At 44.2% G+C, this 23,150-nt stretch overlaps 1 long non-coding RNA gene and 1 pseudogene across 1 annotated transcript in view; both read left to right on the forward strand.

Annotated features, from left to right (window-relative positions):
* LOC146174549 (uncharacterized) overlaps window positions 1–23,150 on the forward strand; it is a 342,251-nt pseudogene that overhangs the window by 135,539 nt on the left and 183,562 nt on the right.
* LOC146174552 (uncharacterized) overlaps window positions 7,106–23,150 on the forward strand; it is a 44,149-nt gene continuing 28,104 nt past the window's right edge. Inside the window, exons 1-2 of the long non-coding RNA XR_014701888.1 lie at window positions 7,106–7,184; window positions 12,995–13,111. This is a non-coding gene — a long non-coding RNA (uncharacterized LOC146174552). The remainder of the gene's footprint in view (window positions 7,185–12,994; window positions 13,112–23,150) is intronic.

The raw sequence follows: 23,150 nt of genomic DNA on the forward strand, positions 1-23,150 counted from the left end.
GCCAGCCGAACATTGACGAAAGCAGAGTCCAATTATTCAGTCACAGAAAGGGAATGTTTGGCCATTATTTGGGCCATCGGAAAATTTCGTCCCTATGTGTATGGCCGACCGTTTTATGTTGTGACCGATCACCACGCTTTGTGCTGGCTGGCCTCTCTGAAAGACCCATCCGGTCGCCTTGCTCGCTGGGCTCTCCGTCTCCAGGAGTATGACATCCATGTCATTTATCGATCAGGTCTGAAGCATACGGACGCGGATGCTCTTTCCCGCTCGCCATTGCCTAGTGATACCTCGTCTGCGCACGTCTGTGCTTACGATTGGTCGACTCTTTCCACTGTCGACATGGTTACCGAGCGCGAAATGACCCGTGGATCAGTGCACTTTTGCATTTTCTTTCAAGTCCTACTCCCGGTCATTCATCCAACTTCTTACCACCCTCAGACGAATGGCCTAACCGAGCGCTTCAATCGTACTCTGAGTGACATGCTGGCCAAGTTCTTCCCTTCGTAACCTACGCGTACAATACTGCGATACAGACCACCACTGGATTCTCTCCCTTCTTTCTTCTTTACGGACGCGAGCCAACCTGTACAATGGACGCGCTCTTTCCCTACCGCCCTGATGTCTCTGAATCGACGCCACTCTCGGACGCCGCCCAGTACGCAGAAGAATGCCGTCAGCTCGCCCGTTCGCTTACAACAGAAAACCAGTGGCAACAAAAACACCACCGCGACACCGGCGAGCCTTCTACATATGCACCTAACTGCCTGGTATGGCTCTGGGTCCCTGCCACAACCACCGGCCTTTCAAAGAAGCTTCTTGCTCGATATCATGGTCCATACCGAGTCCTCCAACAAACATCTCCTGTCAACTACGTAGTTGAGCCTGTTACGCCCTCTGCGGACCTGCGTCGCCGTGGACGCGAAACAGTTCATGTCAACCGAATCAAGCCATACTACGATCCGCCTGTTCTGTCGGCTCCATAAGTCGCCAGGATGGCTCCTTCTCTACCCGGGGGGAAAATGTAGTGTGGTAATTTTCGTCTTCTTAGCCACTGCCATGCATCGCGTGCTGGCGCGCTCGAGGACGAAGAAGTTGGTCGCTGCCTTGCTGGTTCGCCACGCCTGACGCTCCGCTGCGAGTTCCTCCTGAGCGGCTATATCCATCTGAATAAACACACCCCTACACCACCTTTATCACATTGGAATTTCAGAGATGTATCGAAGTATCAAAGTCACAGTATCGAGTATCTGTATCGGAAATCGATTTTGGTTCGTTATCTTGTATCGGTATCGGAAATGCAATTTTTCAAGGTATTGAGTATCAGTATCGAAGATACTTTTTTGAAGTATCTTGCCCAGCCCTATTAAATACAAAATCTAGAAAACGCACGCGAATAACAGTATGCTATCAATTCTCTCCTCAATGCAAAAATTTTTAACCTAGCGTCACTAACACCGAAAATATTGTCAATAAAAAACGACGCTCCTCCTTTCTCCCCTTGACTCGACACAGGCCAGCGCGGAAGAAAAAAATGAAGAAAACAAGCCGCGAATTCACCCCACCACTCTCCATTCTGCCCGTGTCACTTCGGAGCCACCAATGAATGGGCGCACCCAGCTAGCCTCGATGATTTCACATAGAAGGTTTGCGCAGAGGGAACGTGTTGCAATAATCGGTTGTGAGCGGTCACCAGGAGCACTTTTTGAAAATTATTTGTACATTATTGGCTTCATACAAAGCTTCCGAATTTGGCTTTAATATAATAAAAACCCACGTCTATGAAGTTCATCCACTAGAAATTAGGGGAAAGTACCGTTTCAGGGGCCCTTTAACTGGTAGTTAGGGTAATGAAAATATTTTAAAGCAAAATACAGTCGAGTCCGCTTAGAACTAATTACAGGGAATTCAGCGCAACAGTCACACAAGAATGAGGACACCGTGGGTGCCTATTTCTTGTGTGAGTGTTGTGCTGAATTCCCTGCAATTATGTCTGACAATCAATTAGCTCAGCAGTTAACCTGCTTAGAACAGCTGCAGCTATAACAAAACACCTGCTTATCACAAAAAGGGCAGGACTACCAAAATAATTTGTCTGTATTAGGGCTATGGCATTGCATTTTGAAGAAAAAAAGGAAACTGGCTGCACCACTATGCTAACGAATGAGGAGGCCCCATAAATTCGCCCCCAAAATCAAAGAGCACACTTCTATTCTAGACAGTGCGGAGATCATAAATAGTCTCCAAGCACCAATGATGCCACCCCCCCCCCCCCTGCAATAATAAAAACAGTAAAAATGTGTTTTGAATTGGCAGTTTACCACTGGCTGTTTGCTACTGGTCAAAGTGTGCCCCGACAAGCTAGAAGGGCTGCTAGAGCATGCACATATGCTAGTTGGGAAAAGTGTCCATGGTGGAACGAGAAATGTAAGTGCCCTAAATTACTGCACACTGCCAGTCATCCACTAATGAGAGCAATCTGATAAGTTTGAATACTGGTTGCATGGTACGACTTGATGGCCTACCCAGTCATGTTAGAGTTGCATTGTCTGCAATCATATCTCTGCCTGCTGCACTGCTGCCATATGTAGACAGTATGCAGACCACAGATAGATGCATCACTCCGGTGTCTAGCGGGCAGTGCACACGAATTAACGAAGACTGAAATCTGACATGATCTGACGGTTTTCAGATAAAGTGCAAGTTTCCACCTTGTTTTTAGGCCTAAGTGGCTCTACTTCCACGCAGATGTTACATCAAAGTCCATGTATTTACAGGAAGGTGTATCCTAATTTGGAGGCAAATTTGTCACTGGAGCAGTTAAAACAAAAGTAACTCGCACTGAGCATTCTGCATAGACATGGCTTGTAATAGCTTTGTCACTGGATCCATATAACTTAGTTGAGGTTTGAAGCCAACCTTCTACACCATCTGCCACTGATGCTCTAATTGCTTCTCACATCCCTGAAGCGGATAATCCGTACAGCTTGAGAGCTTAGAAAGCAGCTTGATAGTATGAAATTTGAAAGGATAAACGTGTGCAATACACTTTTCAAAGAATTAATGCCACTTTTTTCTGATCTTTGCTTTTTGACTGTAAAAAAGCAAGTCCACTTACTACAAACTTCGGATACAAGCAAAATCCACGTGACCGTCGGGTTTATTATAAGTGAGCTTAACTGCATTCAAAGCCTCATTTGGCTGCTAGCTCTTATGATAATGTACAAGTTATCAGATTGTGCAAGGAATTTGCCTCAAGAGCCACCAGTTAGCTGTGGTAGCTGCGACCAGCTGAGCCCAGTTTAATCTTCGTCACATGAAGCATAGAAAAATTTGCTGCCTATTTATTTGTTGCCCTACCAACTTTTGGGATAGGCAGTTGGAGCAAGTTGCCAAAAGTTGGAGCAAAAGACGCCAAAAAGTAGCACTTGATTACAAGTTTCCAACATTATCTTGACTCCTGCAGCTGTTGAAACAGAAGCAGGATGAGATTACCAATTTAACCATAATTCTTGTATTCAAACATATGAACAGATGGGACAAAATTTTCTGTCCCTACTCATTTAAATATTCCATCTTGCTGCTAGTCTGCTTCAAGCTTAAAGAAAAGCAGTTGGTTCAGACTGCATGTAAATAAATGTTAACAGTTTGCACTGACAGGATTTCTGTAGGCAGTTGCAAGCCTGCCGAGTACTATATATCTTGCATGAAAGAGTGCTAAGACTTGAGAAATGTTTTAATAGAACTACAGCTCAAACACTTCCTTGTTGGTTGATATGGTACTGTACTTGGCACAAAAGAAGTGATTGTGTTGTACCGGTAAGGGGCATTGCCATTGTTGTTGTAATAAAAGGGGCCGAATGGCACCTTTTAAGGATGCAAATGTATTGATGCCTAGATAGTGCAGATAATCACTTTGTGTAAGCATGTGTTTTTGCTCCACAGTGGATGTGCGTTATCACCGAAATATTGTCCTTAGACAAACATGATTAATGCTTACATGGTGAAGGCTTGTTGACTGTGGCTCACAGTGCTGTTTATTTTCTTTTCTAGCCAAAGTTGCATTTCAGGCAGCAGACAGCTGCCTTTCAGGGACAATTTCATCACCACTAGATGTGTCTGCAGTAGTAAATCTGTCCAGAATAAATACCTTTTCAAAGATACAGTGCTGCTGGATGATCTTTTATTGTTTTGTTTTTGCATAACTCATGCTGTCAGTGCGTGTCTTACAATGCTCAGTCCTTGTCCCTTGGAGAACCACAAAAGCTTTCTTGAAGTTGCCACGCACCTTAGTTTCTATCCCTTCATGCAGGACACATGTGTAGGCAGAAAATAGAGAGGCACGACAGCCTCTGAAAAGAAAATTGTCATTTATGATTAGCCATATGGTGAACACCTCTATCACAATTATTGCGAGTAGTCCGAAAGTAAGGTGAGTAAAGGAAAGCTCCAGGTTCATGCATTCTTGGGTATAACCACTTATGGGATCCTAGTAAGAACTTGGTGGTTCTGTAGAACAAGAATAGAATATACTGAGAATCCTTGAAAGAATGAATGCACATACCAGCAGTAACTGGCTTACTGTGCATATGGAAAAATTAGCAGTCTTTCTGATGTCCCACCCCACAGCAAGTGCTGTGGACCAAGGCAATTATATATTTATAAACCTCAAAATAGTGCCTCTTCCAAACATTCCTAGCTTTTCTAATTATTTTGGCCACCCCTACAGGCATGAAGTATGCTTAAAGCAGCATACGTGAGCAAAGGCAAATGCTGCTGACGAATCACTCATGCGAGAGGACAGAAAAAGCTGATTTAGAAGTATTTCGTTCAAGCAGAAAAGCAGTTGAACCAAAGGAATGTAAAATTTGACAATGCCATAACAAATGTAAAGTTCTGTGCACAATGTTCATCTAACAAGAGCACTCAGTGAGTGCCTTACGTGAACTCCAAGGTATTAGCAAGGTTAAGGAAAGTTTGGTTTGGTTAATAAGATTTAACATCCCAAAGCAACTCAGGCTATGAGGGATGCCATAGTAGAGGGTTATGGAAATTTCGACCACCTGGGGTTCTTTAACATGCACTGACATCGCACAGCACACAGGCGCCTTGCTTTTTGCCTCCATCAAAAAGCAGCTGTCATGGCCGAGATTCGATCGCGCATCCTTGAGCACAGTACCATTACCACAGCACAAACTATGTACCATTGGCATGTACTTATTCGCAACTAATGTACAAAATCAATACTTTAGCTTGCAAACATGTCAATGCCAGGGTGCTTACATTCTTTCCTCCGTAATTGAGCCAGCTGGAAAAGATAGCTATTATCCTGCACCCTCCTATAATAAGCATCTCTCCACATAAGGCATAGCTCAGCACAGTACAAAATATCAAGAGGCAACAAACCTTTCACAGCAAACCATTGTCACTCATTTGCTGAATAATAGCTTGAAATCACAGAAATAATGTCGCCTTTCAATGAGGTTAGTAAGAACTATGTAACAACAACCAAAAGGATGCTTCAGCAAGACTACACCTAAGACTCCTGATCATCCAGATGATGCCAAACATATTTACCAAGTTTCATCTTTTCCATGAAGGGGGGTACTGCGCTAAAAGACACACGGACAAATGAAGTGGTGGACAGGGCGTGCGCAGACTCAAAACTTAATTTTAATGGCTGAAAGGTGACATATATATATATATATATATATATATATATATATATATATATATATATATATATATATATATATATATATATATATATATACACAGTGAACAAAAGTGATCCTTCTGTTGCACTTGCAGATTGCGAGATGAAGTATTTGAAAGCAAACATGTGACGGCAGCGCTGATGTGCATTTGGATGGCCTCGGGCTTCACTGTATAGCTTGATTGAACTTAAAGACATTATTTAAATATGCACAATGTCAAAATAAATAGTTGCAATTAGCATGTCATGCAACAAATCTCCATTGGCGTGTACTTACTCGTAAGTAATGTACAAAATCAATATTTCAGTTCCCGAGCCAACTGAAAAAGATAGCTACGATCCTGCAACCTCCTATGATAAGCATCTCTCCACATAAGCATAACTCACCAAACAAACATCTTGCTTCTAGGAAAAACGATACTCCAGCGTCGTTACCCAGATATTTTTGGCAAGCGATCTTTTACACACATCACTGCTCTCCTCCTGGGATCGGATCAAGACTTTCTCGATGCACAGCATGGTACAAAATATGAAGAGGCAACAAACCTTTCGCAACAAATCACAGCCACTCACTTGCCGAATAACAGCTTTGAAATTAGTCTCATCGCGATCACGGTGGAAGATCTTTCACACACATCACTGCTCTCCTCCTGGCATCGGATCAAGACTTTCACGATGCACAGCGTGGTACAAAATATGAAGAGGCAACAAACCTTTCGCAACAAATCACAGCCACTCACTTGCCGAATAACAGCTTTGAAATTAGTCTCATCGCGATCACGGTGGAATATCTTTCACACACACATCACTGCTCTCCTCCTGGCATCGGATCGACTTTCCCGATGCACAGCATGGCACAAAATATGAAGAGACAACAAACCTTTCGCAACAAACCACTGTCACTCACTTGCCGAAAAACAGCTTTGAAATTAGTCACTTCGCGTACTTAACCGCAGAATATTACACGGGCGCCATGCATGCGGCCAATGCGGGCGTCCATATGCAAGGAACGAGCGAACTGGCGTCCCAATCAGTTCCAATGTTGTCATGACAACGCCGGATGTGACGTTCAAGACAACCAGCGCGACTAGCGGCCAGTGCGGCTATGTACGCTGAGAAGTAAATACGCTTCCGGGCGACACGACAGGCCGCATCCAAGTGCGCCTCGAAACTGAAACCGAAACTGACGGACATCTTTCAACATCTTGTGGCAGTCATTTTAAGTATTGTTTTTAATATGGCTTCTATTATAGACAGCTGAAATTGTTTTTAGCTACACAAAAAGGGTTGTCAAAGCGCTAAAAACCAGCAATTGTTTCCTAGCGTCGCGTAGTGGTCAGTTAGTGCAGCAGAGCCTGCTGCTTGCAGCTTGCAGGCCGCGGTGTTGCATTCATGATGCATCATGGCGGGCCCGCGGTGTAGTGCGTTTCGGTAGCGGCATGGCCGTTTGGCCGGATTGTTTTGTTAGGTAAGTTGCACGTTCTTGTTTTTGTATTTGGAAAAGTTCGGCCTTTTAAAACAATGAGCTAGAGACTTCGCCTGAGTGGCCCGAAGCTATTCGGAAGCTTGTCATTTCGCGTAAGCAGCATGGCGGTTGTCCGCAAGGCACGCATCGTGCGATGCGTTTTCCATCATGCGTGCAGGCCGCGCTGCTTTATCGCCGCAGCGCGTATCTGTACCTCTGTATGTCATGCAGAATGCGAGAAAGGCTGGCAGCTTTCACCGAAAATGGCCTGCCTCCTCGTGTGAAGCAGAACGGAGGGAAGTTCGACAAGAGAGTATGAGCGACATCCGCATGACAGCTGAATAATCGGCTGGAAAGCATGGCATGTTAGGCGCGGTGGAAAGTGCGTGGGCAGTAATGTGGCGCAGATGCCTTGGCGTATCGCATGCGTCCACTGTTCGTCATGGCACGTCTCATTCGTTTAACCAGCTGGCTTTTCACGTCAGGGCTTCCCCGCGCTTTGTTTGTGAATGTGAGTAGCCACCGCTGTTTGTCTGTTTTTGTCTGATCATCCTAGCTGTAATGTGTGCTACCAAATAACGGCAGCACGTGTGCGTAAGCGGCATATTGCTGCCTATTATTCACTTGAGTTTTCACTGGTTCATAACCTAGAGCAATGCTTTTCATCGGGACTGTTCACAACATGCAGTGCTTTAGCTTTGTAGGTTCACGAATTGAAAAATTGTTTTTGGGGCGATGCAGAAAAAAGAAAAATGCTATTCGTCTGTATGAAGCCCTTGATGTTCCACGTGTCTAGGCCTGTGAAACAAGAAAATGATTTTTCCTCTGTTATTGGAGCTAATGCGAGATAAGGGAATGTTAACCGACTTCATTGTTTTTGTATTTTGACTTAAAGTCATTAGCAGTGATTGGGTGGTCATGGTCTCCTGTCTTTATTGCCTCTTTTGCATATTGATCGTGTCCTTGTGTTGGTGATTCTTTGCGGGTTTTTTACGTTATCAAGCTCGTGCGAATGCCATTCTGATGGGAAGAACACATCTCTTCAGCTAACTCTGCCTACATATCAAAGTTTGCTACTCATGCCTTATGTGAGTTACATATATTATGTTGAGGCATGAAAAGGAAAGAAAAATAAAGAGCCTCTTAGAAAAGTTAATAGTGAGACGCAGTTACCAGTGCAAAGCCTGCTATGCTTAACTTGACTAGCTGCACACTGTGTGACTTAAAAACTGCCATCAGTTCAGACACTGGGAAAATAGGCCTTGCAGTGGCTTTTTGCATTTGCTTCATGAGGTAGCTTTGAGTATGGTATGTATGGATGCTAGCATGGTGCTCGAGTGTGACTTGGAGCTGCTAGCCTGAGCAGTGCCTAAATTTTGTTATTTGCCCCATTAGGGAGCCTTGTTACCGCAGGGGTGGAAACACTGCTCCAATTTCTTCATTCTGCTCCATACTGGCTGTCTTGATGTTGTACCATTAAATTTAGCAGAACACGGGAACGTCACAGCACCAGGTGCAAAGATATAACGCATCTTGCATTGGGCTTAATACGAATGAAATTTTTGTAAGGGAAGGAAGCGTGGAGCAAAATATATATTCGTTTGCAAGTAAATTTAGTGTCAGCCACAGGTAATTGGAGATAGTTAATTGCAAAACAATCCAATGTGAATGTGACGTAGCGCCTCTTCCCAGCCTTTTGAATCGCCAGTGGAGAAAGTAATGAGAGCAGCAAACGAAGCAGATTGCATAAACTACCACTAGCTGTTAGGAAACTTGACCGGCTTCAAAAAAATACACGTCTTAGTAATGCTTTTACAATGAAAACAAGCCAGTACTTCAACGTGGAGCCCTTTTGTCCCTCACAAGCACGTCAGGCCTATGTCAGACAAAATAATACTTGAAGCATTATGGGTGCTACACCAAAGCTGTCAATGACTAGGAAGCTTTATTTTATTACAGTTATTACAGTTTATTTTTAATTTAATATTGTTTTATTTAATAAAGGCGTACGGCCCATGGCAAATATATTAAAAAGGAGCCTGAGTATTGCTCAAGCAAAGGATGATAAACTATAGGCAGGAGGCAGTAAGTAAATCTGAAGGATGCTTATACCCTTCAATGTCATCTGTCTGTATCCCAAATCTGCTCCAAAATGCTTGAGCCTGCTTCCACCCTGTAGACCTCCTCCATGTTTACAAACAAACAAGGCGATCGAGGTGGTTCTGTAGTTATTTACGATCCCAGAGTAGGCAAAAAGCACGAGAGCGGCACTAGCGCCAAGCTTGTCAAGGCGCGGTATTGTGGCCTGAAGGCGCCTTTTTGGCAGACAACATAACCAGTGCTCAGGAATTTATCAGCCCAGGCATAGGATCAAAACGGGTCATGTAATACCTCATATAAAGGGGCTTTGAGGTGTATTCTAAATAAATAAATAGATATCCACACGATAGGGAGCGGAAATGTGCCCATTAATCTGAACTCCAAATTAGTATCGCTGCATCGAAGTAGTACGCTCAACATTTACATCTATCAAGCCAAAATATGTAAACGCATTAGGTCAGACTAGGTGTTCAGTTATGAAGTCCACCAGCAAGCGTTACATTTGCTGCTAATCTGTTCCAAGCTGTTGCTAAGGTCAGCCTGTGTTATAAGATATATCTTCACATTCTTTGGCTGTTTGTTTTGCCAGAGATGAGTGCGAAGTTGGAAAGGCATTGAACCTGCATAAAAATGAAGCAGGTTAGAGATTTTGTATTTCAGAAAGAGAAAACAGCAATTATCAAAGGTGCTTGACCTTAAAAACGGGCTCCAAAACTCGTTTTGTTGCTCCAAAATGCTCGAGCCTGCTTTCACCCCTGTTACCGTTCTCTCTCAATGAGTATTTTCACACTGAGGTTCAGCACATAAGATTTTCACGGCAAAAAGAAAGCACTCAATTATTGTTTTACTTATAAATTTTTCTTGTGAGTTCTCTTCTACATTTGCTGCATCTAGCCTCTCTTCTGCATAATGATTTTTCTGCCTGCAAAATAGTTAACCTGGGTGTTCCGTTTAATGCTTCATATCTTTAGCAGCCCTATGTGTTGGCCACCAAATATCACCAGACTGCTGGTGATACCATATAAAAGAAGCAAAGACGTTAGATGCCATTTGTTGCTGTGATTTAGCCACAGCATTTCAGCTTTTTTCCTCTGAGTAATCTGCTTGCACTTGCTAGACTCGTGCAAGGGATAGGAAAGGCCAAGGTCACCTCGTATAAGGGCTAACATTAAATAATAAATTATTTAGGATGCTGTTCGTCATAATAAAGTGCAGTTTATGTATGCTAGGCATTTATAGATGATGCCATCACCAGAGCAGTAATTAAATGTGCACCACATTCATCAAATCTGTGCTTTGATACATGGGGCAGATGTGAAGCAGTTTCTTTCACTATCAAGGACACTTAAAGGGCACATGGAAAGCTTTTTATTGAAATTGTAAAATGTGCACGAGCCATAGGTATCCCCTCTATTCTTTCCACATTGCAAGCATTTTTGGCTATACTTCGTCTCACAAGATATCTACAGCACTGCGAAAGGCACAGGATGCCTTGTAATTGTGCTCCTAAGTGCATCTCCCCCTGTGTACTACAATAGAGAATTGTGCTCCTACTGTCAACCTCACCAATTTGGGAGGCGAGAGGTGCATAGGAGCACAATTGCATATTGTAGTGGACGTGATCCTGATAGGACCAGAGTGCCTCTGCCATTCACAGTGCTGCTAACATTTTGTGAGATGAAGTTTAGCTTCAATAGCATCAGTCATGGGCGATTAAAGTGATGCTCCTCCTCTTCCCCCTCAACTCAACCCACACCAGTGTGCAAGAAAAAAAAGTCCAGACAGCGCTCCACCATGCCCTATCCTGGCCACGCAGCTTGGGAGCATCCAGTGAGCCGGTGCTGTCATCCGCCCCACTGACGTCAGTGGGGAGGTTTGCACACAGGGATGTCGCCGAAATCGGTTGGGAGCGGTTGCGAGGAGCACGTTTTAAAAATTAAGTCTGAATTATCGGCTCCGTACAAAGCTTTCAAATTTGGCTCGACTGCTCACAAAGACCACCTCTCTGAATTTCTTTATTAGAATTTTAATGCAATTAGGATTTCAGGGGCCTAAACATTAAGCACACGCATACGTCTTGCTTTGTGTATGGGATCTGGAATGGTATCCGTGCAGTCTTGAAGTCTGATCTTTTCTGGTTAAGCATTGCACAGCCTCTTTATTGGGCTTGTTTTCCTGGACTAGCAGGCAGTTGTTTTTGTTCAGCGTCATGGCCCTGTGGTTTGGTATGGCTGGGCCATTTTGATTTCCCGCTTAAGGTCGGCAGTGCATTTTTTCCAGCATCCACACTTTGTGAGGACAGGGCAGAAAAAATTTAGAGTTTACAAGAAATCTACCCACTTCATCTAAATGTGTTTACGACTTTTAAAATATGGTGTTTTTGTGCTTCATGGTTTTGGCCACACATCAAAAGCATATATCTTACGTTCATGGACAATCATAATATATGTACAATATCATAAGGATCATAATCAGTGTGTCTAGCAACCAGGAATGATCAAGGAAATTTTATGCACCAGGAAAAATCAATGAAATGTCAGGGAAACCACCAAAAATTTTGCCAAGTTAGAGAAAATGGCACAATATATTCTGTAGTGCGTTTTCATTTTAACGTGGTGCACAGCAAGCGTGTTGTTCATGTTTCTTTTTTTTTTGTATGTGTGCTGTCTTGCCATCGCCCGCAAGCAAGGCGGGGCCCGATATATTACTTTGACACGCATGACTGAGCGGCCACAATACAAGAACCAATAGGCACGGGGAATGGGTACTCAATAAAATATGCGGAAGTGCTGCCTGAGAGTAGTATGCGACAAAAAGCAGGAATAATCGTGCCGGCAGTGGGTAGCGCGAAAGTGATCGGCGAGCTATGCTGCCAAGTGCATGCGCATGCGCAGCCATATTGGATTGGCTCTGCTTTTTGCAGAGCAGGCGGCTCGCATGTTCCGAGGCTGGCATCAGAGAGCTTTTTATTTTTCAGTAAACTTTTGACATTCCTAACGGCCCTTAACACTAATGACAGTATTTTCACTATTGTAATCTGCATAATATGATTAATAAATAGCTTTCTGTTGTGAATTACTCAAGTAGGCTGATTATCGTTAGCAGCTACATATTTGAGCTCTTCACTAAACAGGGAAATTTGAAATAATCAGGCAAAACCTGGAAAATTCAGGGATTTTGAAAGTAGTAGTTTGCCAGACACCCTGATAATGTCATGAACATAATCTACTGTACATTTCTACAAGAGTATGTTGCAGAAAACCCTGCCTTTTTGTGAGTGGATAGGGCACTCTACTGCTGTGCCCAAGGATGTGTGATCAAATTGCAGTTGCAGTGGCCGCTTTTTGATGAAAACAAAAAGCAAGGGGCCCTATCACATTGTGATGTCAGTGCACTTTAAAGAATCCCAGGTGGCCAAAATTTCTGGCACAGTCCACTACAGCGTCTTTCGTAACCCGCTTTGGGATGTTAAACCCCATAAACCAGTCCTCTGTTGCAGAGCAGCTCTGAAGTATTATTTGCTGTGTTTGACACTCTAAGGTTGTTTGACCAAATCAAGATGCTGCAAACTGTGGTATTCTAAATGTATACGTGCCATAACAGGAGGTTGCCTATTTCAGAGCTTGTGGTATGCTTGTTGTGGCTGCGTAGTGCAGATTTCACTGTGGCTGTTGGCATGCACATCCGAGACCTGTGGTCTTCTTGCCTTGCAGTATAATACCTGTGTGGAGGGGACGACTTTGGCGGTATTTCTTGCTTGGTGCAAATGATGAAGCGAACAGGAGCTCCCACTGCATCATGGACGACCACTTGTCATCGACTTCTGCCAAGTAAGTAATTTACAGTCGGATTTCTTCTCCACTGTACCTCACGGTCTGGTTTCAACAGCCAAGCAATGACAGTGCTCTTGGGTTGGGTTATATAATGGGGGGCACTAAAACTGAAACATTGTTTAAGACTTTGTTGTAAAACCTGTAATGGCTTGCCAGGTTGCCATTTTGTAGGTTTAGATGCCATCTTTTTTGTTACATTCTTTTTTATGTCACCAAATGAAAATAAGGGATCAATGCCCCCCCCCCCCCCCCCCCCCCCTCCGCTTTTTACTTCTTGTGAAACCTTCAGACACTGCAGATATTCTAAATCATTGAACAAAAGGTCTACTTTAATGGAGCTTTGTTGAGTGGCTGGCAGTCTAGCCCTGTGGAAAACAAGCTTGGGTTAGGAGCATACTGTGATAATTTGCCGCATACTGTGTCCAAATGTGATGTGACCGCATATACTCCTTTTGAAGCTGGTTAAGCAATTGGCCTTGCAATTATCCGAGTGATCCTTTTTTGCCAGAGTAGTGCACATCTTTGGAATATGCCCTTTGTGGGGGAAATACGGCATGGAAGACCGATTGGATAGAGTGGCAGTGTGCTTGGGTGTCCTGATGTGGTGATATATTAGAGCATAGTTAGGAATGTTAACCTGATAACAATCTTTCTTGTGCAGATTTGTAATGCGCGTGACATTGGGGGTAACTCTACTGAAAAACAAAAAGTTATACAAGTCATGGTAAGGACGCAGTTGCCTTCTGTGAAGACAAAGCAATTTGTGCTGTTGACAATCTTTTAAGGTTGTAACTATTATTTTTGGGAGCAAAAATTTAAGGCATTATAGAGTCAGCCTAAGGCACAACTGAACGGTTCCATAGATCTTTAAAGGGACACTGCAGCGCGTTTTGCAGAAATCAAGATTTGAATGGCTTATAACAGCTTCTCGCGCCACAAACTCGACTATCTAATTTAGGCAGAAACAAGGTCCAATTGTCTTTTTTAAGTTCAAATATGCGACCGGCACTACCGGCACCTCGAGACACGCCGCGGACTGCACCGCCGCCTACGATTGGTGCAGCTGTCGTGACGTCGTGAGGACCCGAGACACTGCCGATATGCATCCTGCGCTGCGCGGCATGTAGATCACAGCTGTCACAGCTCTCTGTGACGTTGCTGTTGCGGCACGCTAAAGTGACTATCGGGGTCTCGTCATATGTATACGCACCAGATATGGCCGCAAACGACGCAGCATTGACGAAGCGAAGGCCAACCATCAGCGTCTACTGGCATCGAAATGTGGCTCTGGCATGTAGAACGGCATTTTGCAAAACTGCATATGTTTTTGTTAGCCGAAATTAAATGTATGTGTGGGAGCGTTTCAACGACGAAGCATTTCTAACATTACCTTTCCGCCTCGGAGGCAGACTCAGACGTCCCTAATGCTCTGCCTAGTAGAGAAGTGACGAAACCCATTGAGATGTTTGCTTGTTGCCTGGCTAGCTGCGTGCAAACCGAGTACTCGGTGTATTCTTGATTGTGGTGTAGAGTGTTTTCAATTCTCTCGAGACATGGTGAGACCGATGATGCGGAATTGCATGTTCCAGCCACATAATTTGAACATCGCATCGCTTCCCAAAATGTTTACATACAAATAAGATTCAATTACCAGCAAAATAGTGTCGTCGCTGCTGCGCTTGCCGGTATCGAAGCTTGGTCGCACTTTTTTCCTTGAAGGTTTGTGCTGCAGCTCCGTATTCAGCGAAAATTACTCCTAAGGTAGCAGAGCACCACCGAAGAGCCGGCACTGGTAAATTTGCCAGCGATGCCAAACTCGACGTGAAATAGTGCGCATAGGCATCCAGAACATTAGGTGCAAGTCGTGAGAGCAGGCAGCAAGCTCCAATGGTCAAGAATTTGTAATTTTTAGAACGGCAGCAATGGCCTGTACACTTCGAAACATCAAGCCCCCTTATGAATGCGATCATGACATAACAGGCAAAAATATTTAAAAGCTTCCTTGTCTTTAGCGTGGCCGAGTGGTTAGCGTAGAGCTCTACGGAGTAAAAGGTACAGAGTTCAGAGTACTAGTGCTGCAGTTTATTTTCTTGCAAGCTTTTTTTTTTTTAGCTTTATATTATGTAGTTGAAGTGCCTCGTTACTTTGCAGCTTTTACTTTTTATCCGAGGCGTTTTTTTCTCTCCGGGTGACCAGTGCCACCAGTGTGGCGCATGCCAGTATGCCACGCCCCAGTACGCACAGTCTTCAGCGTCATACAGGGCCCATAATCAAGTGTGGCACTGGGGCGCTGGGACCCAGCGGCACTGGTTTTTGCACTAGGGGTGCGGCAGTGGAATATGCTATTTTAGCTTTCATATCTGCGTTAATCCACAGCAGTATAATCGCAATATTGCTTTGTATGGCTATCCTCGAGTGGTAACTATACGGGAAGCTTGACGCAACAGATAGTCGAGGCTCGCAGCAGCTGGTGGAAACCCTCCTTCCGAAAGGGAACTGCCCAAATTCGCTCATGGTCAATAAAGAAAGAAAAAAATTCGGATACATGCCCGCTGCTCGTCTGCGATTTTATCTGCGAATAATCGTATTTTCGCGTAGGACATTACATTCTTTCACAGTAGGCGTTTATATATTGCTAGAAAATAGCTCTGCCAGGTGTATTGCAGCTGCTCTCAGAATACAACATACTGAATTCAGCAATCATTGCAGTTTCCATTGCCCAGTATTATGGTCGGCGTAAACTTGTCATTTTTCACAGAAGCGACCCACTGCGCTCAAAGCTTTTTGTCTTGCGGGGAACTTGTGGAAACTGACATCGTCGCAGCCAAAGGTTCTCGTGCACCAGAAGGCACAGCAGTAAAGCATGTTTGGATGGGTGTTCAACTCGAGCGACACGTTGAACTTCCGCAACCTCGAACCACGAGCAACAACACAGGCTAAAAACGCACTCGGGCATCTGAGAGCACCTGGCCTATCCTCACGGTAACGTTACGCACGCCGGCGCCTGGAGAGGTTTCTCTCTTCACTGTGCTCCTCTCTTGCGCGTTCGCGGGCCACGGGATGTTTGAACTATACGCTTTCAATCGGCGATTGCTTTGGTGTTTTTGCAATAATCATAAAAATAACTTCACAGACCTGACCAACAATGAGTCTACTTCAGTACAGTGGAAAGTAGGCAAGTTTGAAAACCACTGCAGTTTCCCTTTAAATTGACTTAGTGTAGTGAAAAGCCTCCCTTTTTAGTTTATTTCATCAAGGGGTCCAGTGTATCTGCTTACCCTGAATTTCATACTTTAATTGATGGGACATACGTGACCCTGCATGCTGTGAGACAAGGGGAGCCAACAATGCAAAAGGAAATACGGCACATCAGAGACTGTTTTTGCTTTGTCTCACCTGCTGTACCCATCCTTTCAGGCCATCAGATTGTTATTTGCCCACTGGCCTTTCGTGCTGTTTGGTTGAAATGAGTGATCCCGTCTTCTGTGAATTTGTCTGGCACCTGATTTGAGTTAAAATGGGTCATCCTTGTCTTTGATACTTATTGGGATAACTGTTGGATACGTGTAAGCCACATTTTTGAAAATGATCAACGTTGGCGCTTTTATTACAAGCCGCATGTCGGCAAAAGAGTTACTTGAACCCCGTAGTAGCGGAACCGCTGTAAAGGGAAATTTTTCTTGGTCGCACTGGTATTTCACTGTTGTGAAAACATAAACAAGCACTTCCATTACATCCAGAACCAGAATTTAATAAAAAAAAATCTTGTATTTTGCTTTGCTCCTTCTTGTCATGCAGGAGTTTCCCTACTCCGCAATATTCATCTCCTTCCTGTCTTGTGATTTTAGCTATGATCGCAGACTCCTCCTAAAGCATCAGAAACTTGCGCTTTTTAAATGGAGGCGGCATCTTTCCAACAGACCAAACAGAATATTCGATTTATTTAGCCAATCTTCTCGTCCGACTGTTCATGGAACAAACATGTAGACTACTTGGCTAACAAAGCAAGTACAGCATTGAATTTCTTTAGGTGAAACTTCAAACTGCACCTCTTACCCTCAGAGAAGCATTCTATATCGCTAATATATGCTCATTTCTAGAATATGCATGGCCAATCGGGACCCACATATGCACAACCTGATTAACAAAGTAGAACGTATTCAAAGCACGTTTCGTTACCATCAGTTATAACTTTGGCTCCAGCATAACAAACATTAGAACTAAGCTTGGGTGACAGCCCCTGTAAAAGAGGAGAAAATTCCTGAGATTGAAATTTTTCCGCAGTGCATTTAATGGCGACACTGAAATAGACAAAAGTATTTACCACACTATGCTTCCGCTTGAAATGATCATCCAAAAAAAGTGAGAGAGATTGCTTGCCACACGAATGTTTTTGCGCATTCGTTTTCCTTTTTATGGTAAATGAATGGAATCGACTGTCCGAACGTGTAATGAATGTCCCATCCACCATCTTTTAATTAGCCCTGGTTGAGGTGTTTTCTCTTTCTTTACATTTTTTCACTGTTTATTATGAACTTCATTGTACATTGGATGCATTATTTATTTTTTTTCTCTCCTTTTCTTGTTTATGAGATACGATGTTCGTAATCCCCCTACAATAATGCTCCATGGTCGACGTAGATATGTAGTCTTCGTCAAAAATGTACGGCCCAAGAGGTTTGCTTCTAAGCCCGGTAACAGGCCTCCTGGAAGGAATACCTAGATATATAGGTAAGCTAGAGAAGAGTGCGGACAAGATTTGTCATCTGCAAGATTTTAAACACTAAAGATACGAAACGAGCCCCATTACAGCGCTTAAAGGCAAAACCCTTGGGCTGTATATTTTTGACAAAGACTGTGCATAAGTAAATAAGTAAAGGCGCGGCTATTCTCTGCATGCATGCAGTAGACGAGATTGTGCGGCAGTGGTCATTTGGGCAGTACCGTTGGTGCATGATGGAGCGGAGAACCAGTCAAAGTTAGGTCAAGGATGGAAAGTATGTTTCTTTTGTTGTCCTTTTTTGTCTGGTTCTCCTCTTCAAGCGTTGGTGGCTGGCCTGGACAGGCAGCTTATAGCGTCATCACGCAACGCGTCGCGTGCCTGTGTAGTTGGCATCTGATCAGCTAGCAAAACACCATTCTCAGCGGTAAAGAAAATATTGTCGCCATCACAGTCATCATCCAACTGGCCAAATGTGAATAGAAGTAGCGGCCCTGGTGATGCTGTTGGCAAAACCATGTGCCCAAGCTGTGGATGAGTGTGAGACTGTAATTTTGCTACCTGTGGGTTCCCAGCTGGCTGTTGTGCCTCAAAAAATGACGCAGATAACTATTTCAACACTTTGTCGATGCAGCCCTGCTTTTAAAAGATGTTCGCTGTTCGCAGGGCCAAATAAATGCATTGAACTTTATGGACATTCACCAGGGACACCAGATTTCTTCGTTGCTGCGAGCGTCTTATTTTTAAGGGCTTTCTTTTTTGAGGATTTTGAATGTATCCATTTGTTGAACTTATATGTTATAATAGATTCAGAGTAGGCCTTATGGAATTCGCTATTAATGGGGAAGACGCTTCTGGAGAAACTTTTATTTCTGCACCAAACTCTGTGAAAATATATATCCTTAACTAAATTCTCACGCTGATTTCAAAAATGTGATTACTTTTATTAGTTCTCAGGGTACAAATAATTAGCCCCCTATTGTTCACTAGAACAATGTCTAGCTGCAAGAACAATAGAGAGAAAAGTAGAAAAATAAAAGCTCATAAATGGTGCATGGTTACACTTATACCGGTTTCTATTGGGCGAGCAAGAGCAACGAGCAGCCAGAGCAGCGCACGAGAGCACTGGGGATGCGCCTTCTCGTCTCCCCAACGGAACATTCTCGCTCAGCTTAGCGAGGGGAGTGCGTGACGTCAGGCGTCATGTGATCAAACTTTTCGTGCTCTCGCGTTCACGCTGCTCAGCATAATGAGGGGAGTGCGTGACGTCAGGCGTGACTTTCCTGCCCGGGGCCCAGACTCCGAGCAAATAACCAGAAGTGACGTCAAAATGTTCACGTGACTTCCTCCGTTCTTCCTGTACACCGCCGCTGGCGACGGAGCACTGAGGACTGCTCGCGGCTGCTCCCGGGACCCAAAAAGTGCGCCTCCTCTGCCAATAGAACACAACGCTACTGCTCCTGTTCGACCACTGGTAGGCGCTGAAACTCTCGAGAGCACTTTTAGTGCAGCTAAAAGTGCTCCTGTTCGCCCAATGAAACCGGTATTAGAAAAAAGATGGAACACAATGTTGGAAACAATTTTTCTAATTTTCCCATCATTACTGATTTTATAGCAGAATGAAATTTGTGCTAACCTTTGTGACTAACATGCAATTGAAAACTAGATAATTAAAAAATTTTCTGAGCCTTATATAAACAATTTGCTCCCAACATTGCATGCTTGAATAGCCTAGCTACCTGCTAAAAAAAGATTTGTGGTTCTCTCGGCTGTAGATGCTGAGATATACCACTTTGAAATTCACTGAGTCCAAAATTTGCTTTCTGAGAAAAATATGAAAAAGGCAGTGATGTTTATTTAAGAAAACTTCTAAATTCTCCATCAAGTCGCCTTGGAAAGTTGCTAATAGCCTACTGGAATGTAATCGGATTCATCATCATCAGCCTGATTATACCCACTGCAGGGCGAAGGCCTCTCCCATATTTCTCCACTTAACCCGGTTCTTTGCTAGCTGCATCTGCTTGACCCCTGCGTTCTTAATCTCATCCGCCCATCTAACTTTCTGCCGCCATCTTTTTGTCAATCAGATTGCTTACTAGCATATAAATGGCCTTTTTTTAGCGCATGCTGCACATTTTATGTAGACTTGTGCTTCTGTGCACATGCAATCTTCCTTATCTTTCTCCTGCATGCATTTTATTTGGGGGGCAGTCAGTTGCAGCTCTTTCAGAATGCATGTCACAGTTCTTTTCCTCCCTGCAACAAATTTCATCAGTCTTAGCCACAGCAGCCTGGACCGTGAAGAATGTGAAGAGTGATGCATGGCATTCCTTATGTGCAAGTGCCCAAATCATTGAATGTAAACATTTGTTATAGTTCTGGGTTTTGCCTCTGAAGCGCTCAAGAAGCCTCTTGTCAGGAAGCCTTTCGTAGACTGGCAGCAAAGCTTCACAAACTTGAAGAGGCAGGCTATGTCGGTGATGCGGCATGGTCTTGGTGCAGCATTCTGCTCGCACCAAGACTCGAGGCTAGTTGGTCAGAAGCTGTAGTTGTAGGTGACATCAGTAGATGTGACATGATGGTAGGTGGCCATCATAGCGTTGTGTGTGGCCTCCATGTCACCAGCGTGCGACTTCAAAGCCCATGCATTGTAGGAGCTCAACTTGGAAATGAGATCTCCTGTAAGCTTTCCTTTGCCACCAAGGGATTCTCCACCAGAACCTCTGTTTAGAGCAGTTCCCATGCACTTCTTTACATGGTTTATGCAGTCTTCCTTCATAACTTCTATGTAGCCATAGACTTCAACTGCTTCTTGCAAAGCAAGGAAAGTATAGCTGTCCCCATCATACCGCATGGTGGTGTACTGGAGGTTGTGCTGTTGTAGGGATCACTTGAATAAGATAAGTGCAGCCTCTACTTCCACTTCACCAGCCTTCTTAGTGGTGTTCTGGCATTTGCGGCCTTGTTTTCACGCTGGGTCATCATCTTTTGGGCCCCGTTCACACACGGTGCAAAAATTGCTCGACACAACATAATCAGCACAAGTCCGGTGAAAAGTTCAATAACTGTTCTAATTCCGAAGTACGAGGAATGCCCGCATGTCATCCACAAGCCGTCGAATGAAACTGCAATATTTCCGGGGTGTGCGAGATTCATCTCCAAGTACATTTCCTGAACGGATCGCGCGGAGTCGGCTGTCATCTTCTTGGCTGCACGGTCTACCGCAGGCGTCAACTTCTCCTTGACATATTTTTGCCACATTTTTGTGTGAAAGCTTCAATGAGATATATTCATTACCGAGAATATATCATTTAGTGCACCACGCTGATTGCCAGTTGCTTGTATCGCGCGCGCGGTGAGAATGCTCACAATGAGGGGGTTCTTTTATTTTGTTCGCTGATCACACGCGGTGAACTCCACCCACAATTAATGTCGCTGCAGTTCACTCATGAAATCGTTAGTTTCACCGCAAGGTCACATGTGTTCCCACATTTTCCGGTGTTGACATCATTGCCGCACACTTTGCGCTTTACACACTCTAGCAGCGCATTCACCGAACTCAAACTGATAACTGTGAAGGTCGCGTCGTCAAGTGGCCCGGCAGCGGTAGCTTCGGCGGCGTCTTCGGTTCCGCCGACAAAAGCTGCCTTGCGCTTCGTTGCAGGGGTCGATGCCATCTGCTGAAATTTTGCATGCGCTTTCCTTCCAATTGCTTCGATATCGGAAGGTTGCAGCATCGGGGTGTCTCGGCAAATGCGTGCGCTGTCCAAGTTTTTGCGTCAGCAGCCGGCGTTGAAGTCAGGCCTAACCCAGTGAGCTCATCACGATTAGATGCAGGCGGTGACATATCTGTGATGCTTGCAGTTTCTTCGGAGTTCTTGTTCTTCAAGTTGTCAGTGAGTGAATCTTTCCTCTTTTTTCCGAACTTGTGCGTCGTTCGGAACTTTGGCGCCGACATCGTTGCAAGATGCACTAGCCACGATTCTCCGACAAGATGGCACCTACTGACGCTTGCAGCCCGCCACAGACGCGACAAGCAGACGACTGGAAGTGTGTCAGCCAATCGGGTGACAGGTTTTAGTCACGCGCGCTGACTAGCGAACAGCGCATGTCGACTCTTATTTGGGGCTTTTCTCCACAACCAATACCCGTAAACATGCAGCAGTGGTGCGAATTTGTACATGAAAAGCTGCTTTCAAACGAGACCAAAATGACGGCAATCACTACTGGGGAATGTCAACTGCATATCGCGGAAAGAGTGTGGTTTTCGCATCAAAATCTGCCCCGAGTGTGTGCAGATATCTATTTTTTAATCTTATTACAGCCAAAATATTGACTCTAGCGTTTTGAAAATTTATAAACCAGTAGAAAAAGAGGTGGAGGTTTCAAAAACTTCTAGGTCTGCAAAATCTATTTTTTTTTTCACAAAATTACAGCCAAAATATTGAAAATTCATAAACCAGAAAAAGAGATGGAGGTTTCAAAAAATTCTAGGTCTGAAAAATCGATTTTTTTCAATTTTTTTTTTACAGAAGCCATCTCCCCCCTTAAGTTAGGCAAAAGCAGGAGAGTGGTGAGAAGTCTTGTCATTTTTTATTTAATTGCATTGGACCAGTGTACTGTGCAAAATTAGGAAATGTATTTATTTTGTGCTTTCCAGTGTAATGGTAAGCCTTGCAGCTGACATTAATTGCAGTGGTGAATAAAGGGACACTGCAGCTGATAGACTAGCTTTGAGCGCATAGGGCAGCATGAGAGATAAGGCAGCCATCATTGAAATTGTGGAGAATGGGCAAGTTGTAATGTCCCGTCAGGGATTTCAGGTACTCGTACCACTGTTCCTAAATATCAGAATAACAGTAGTTCTCACGAGGGTGGCAGTGGTTTTGCCTATCGGGCCGAGTGTCCACATCTCCAGCCACTCGGCCACATTCCGGGCATCAAGTTTGCTATGGACCCTTTGCAAAACTCTGGAAGTCGGCTTCTGTGCACAGCGAAGCCTCCTTCACACCATGGCGGCCAAACCTGTTTTGTAGGCAGAAATTGGATGCTGTGCACAAGACGTCTATGGTGATAATAATGGCCACGTCCATTTTCTCCATGTCTCTCCCATGTGTTGCTGTCGTGATTATTGGATTACGAGCACCTCTGTGACAGTCAATGCCTCGCAGTTGCCACTCTTACCTTCTTCTCCCTGGCCCCCACCCTTCACGCTTCTCAATAGCAAAGGAATGCTACTTGTCAGGTTTCGTCATGGCATTGGGCTTGATGTAGAAGTATTCTGCACTGCATCTAACTACTGCCCCAACGGTGGCC

Source organism: Amblyomma maculatum, chromosome 11, assembly GCF_055883805.1.
Source record: "Amblyomma maculatum isolate TAMU_Amacu chromosome 11, ASM5588380v1, whole genome shotgun sequence".
NCBI classification, from domain to species: domain Eukaryota; kingdom Metazoa; phylum Arthropoda; class Arachnida; order Ixodida; family Ixodidae; genus Amblyomma; species Amblyomma maculatum.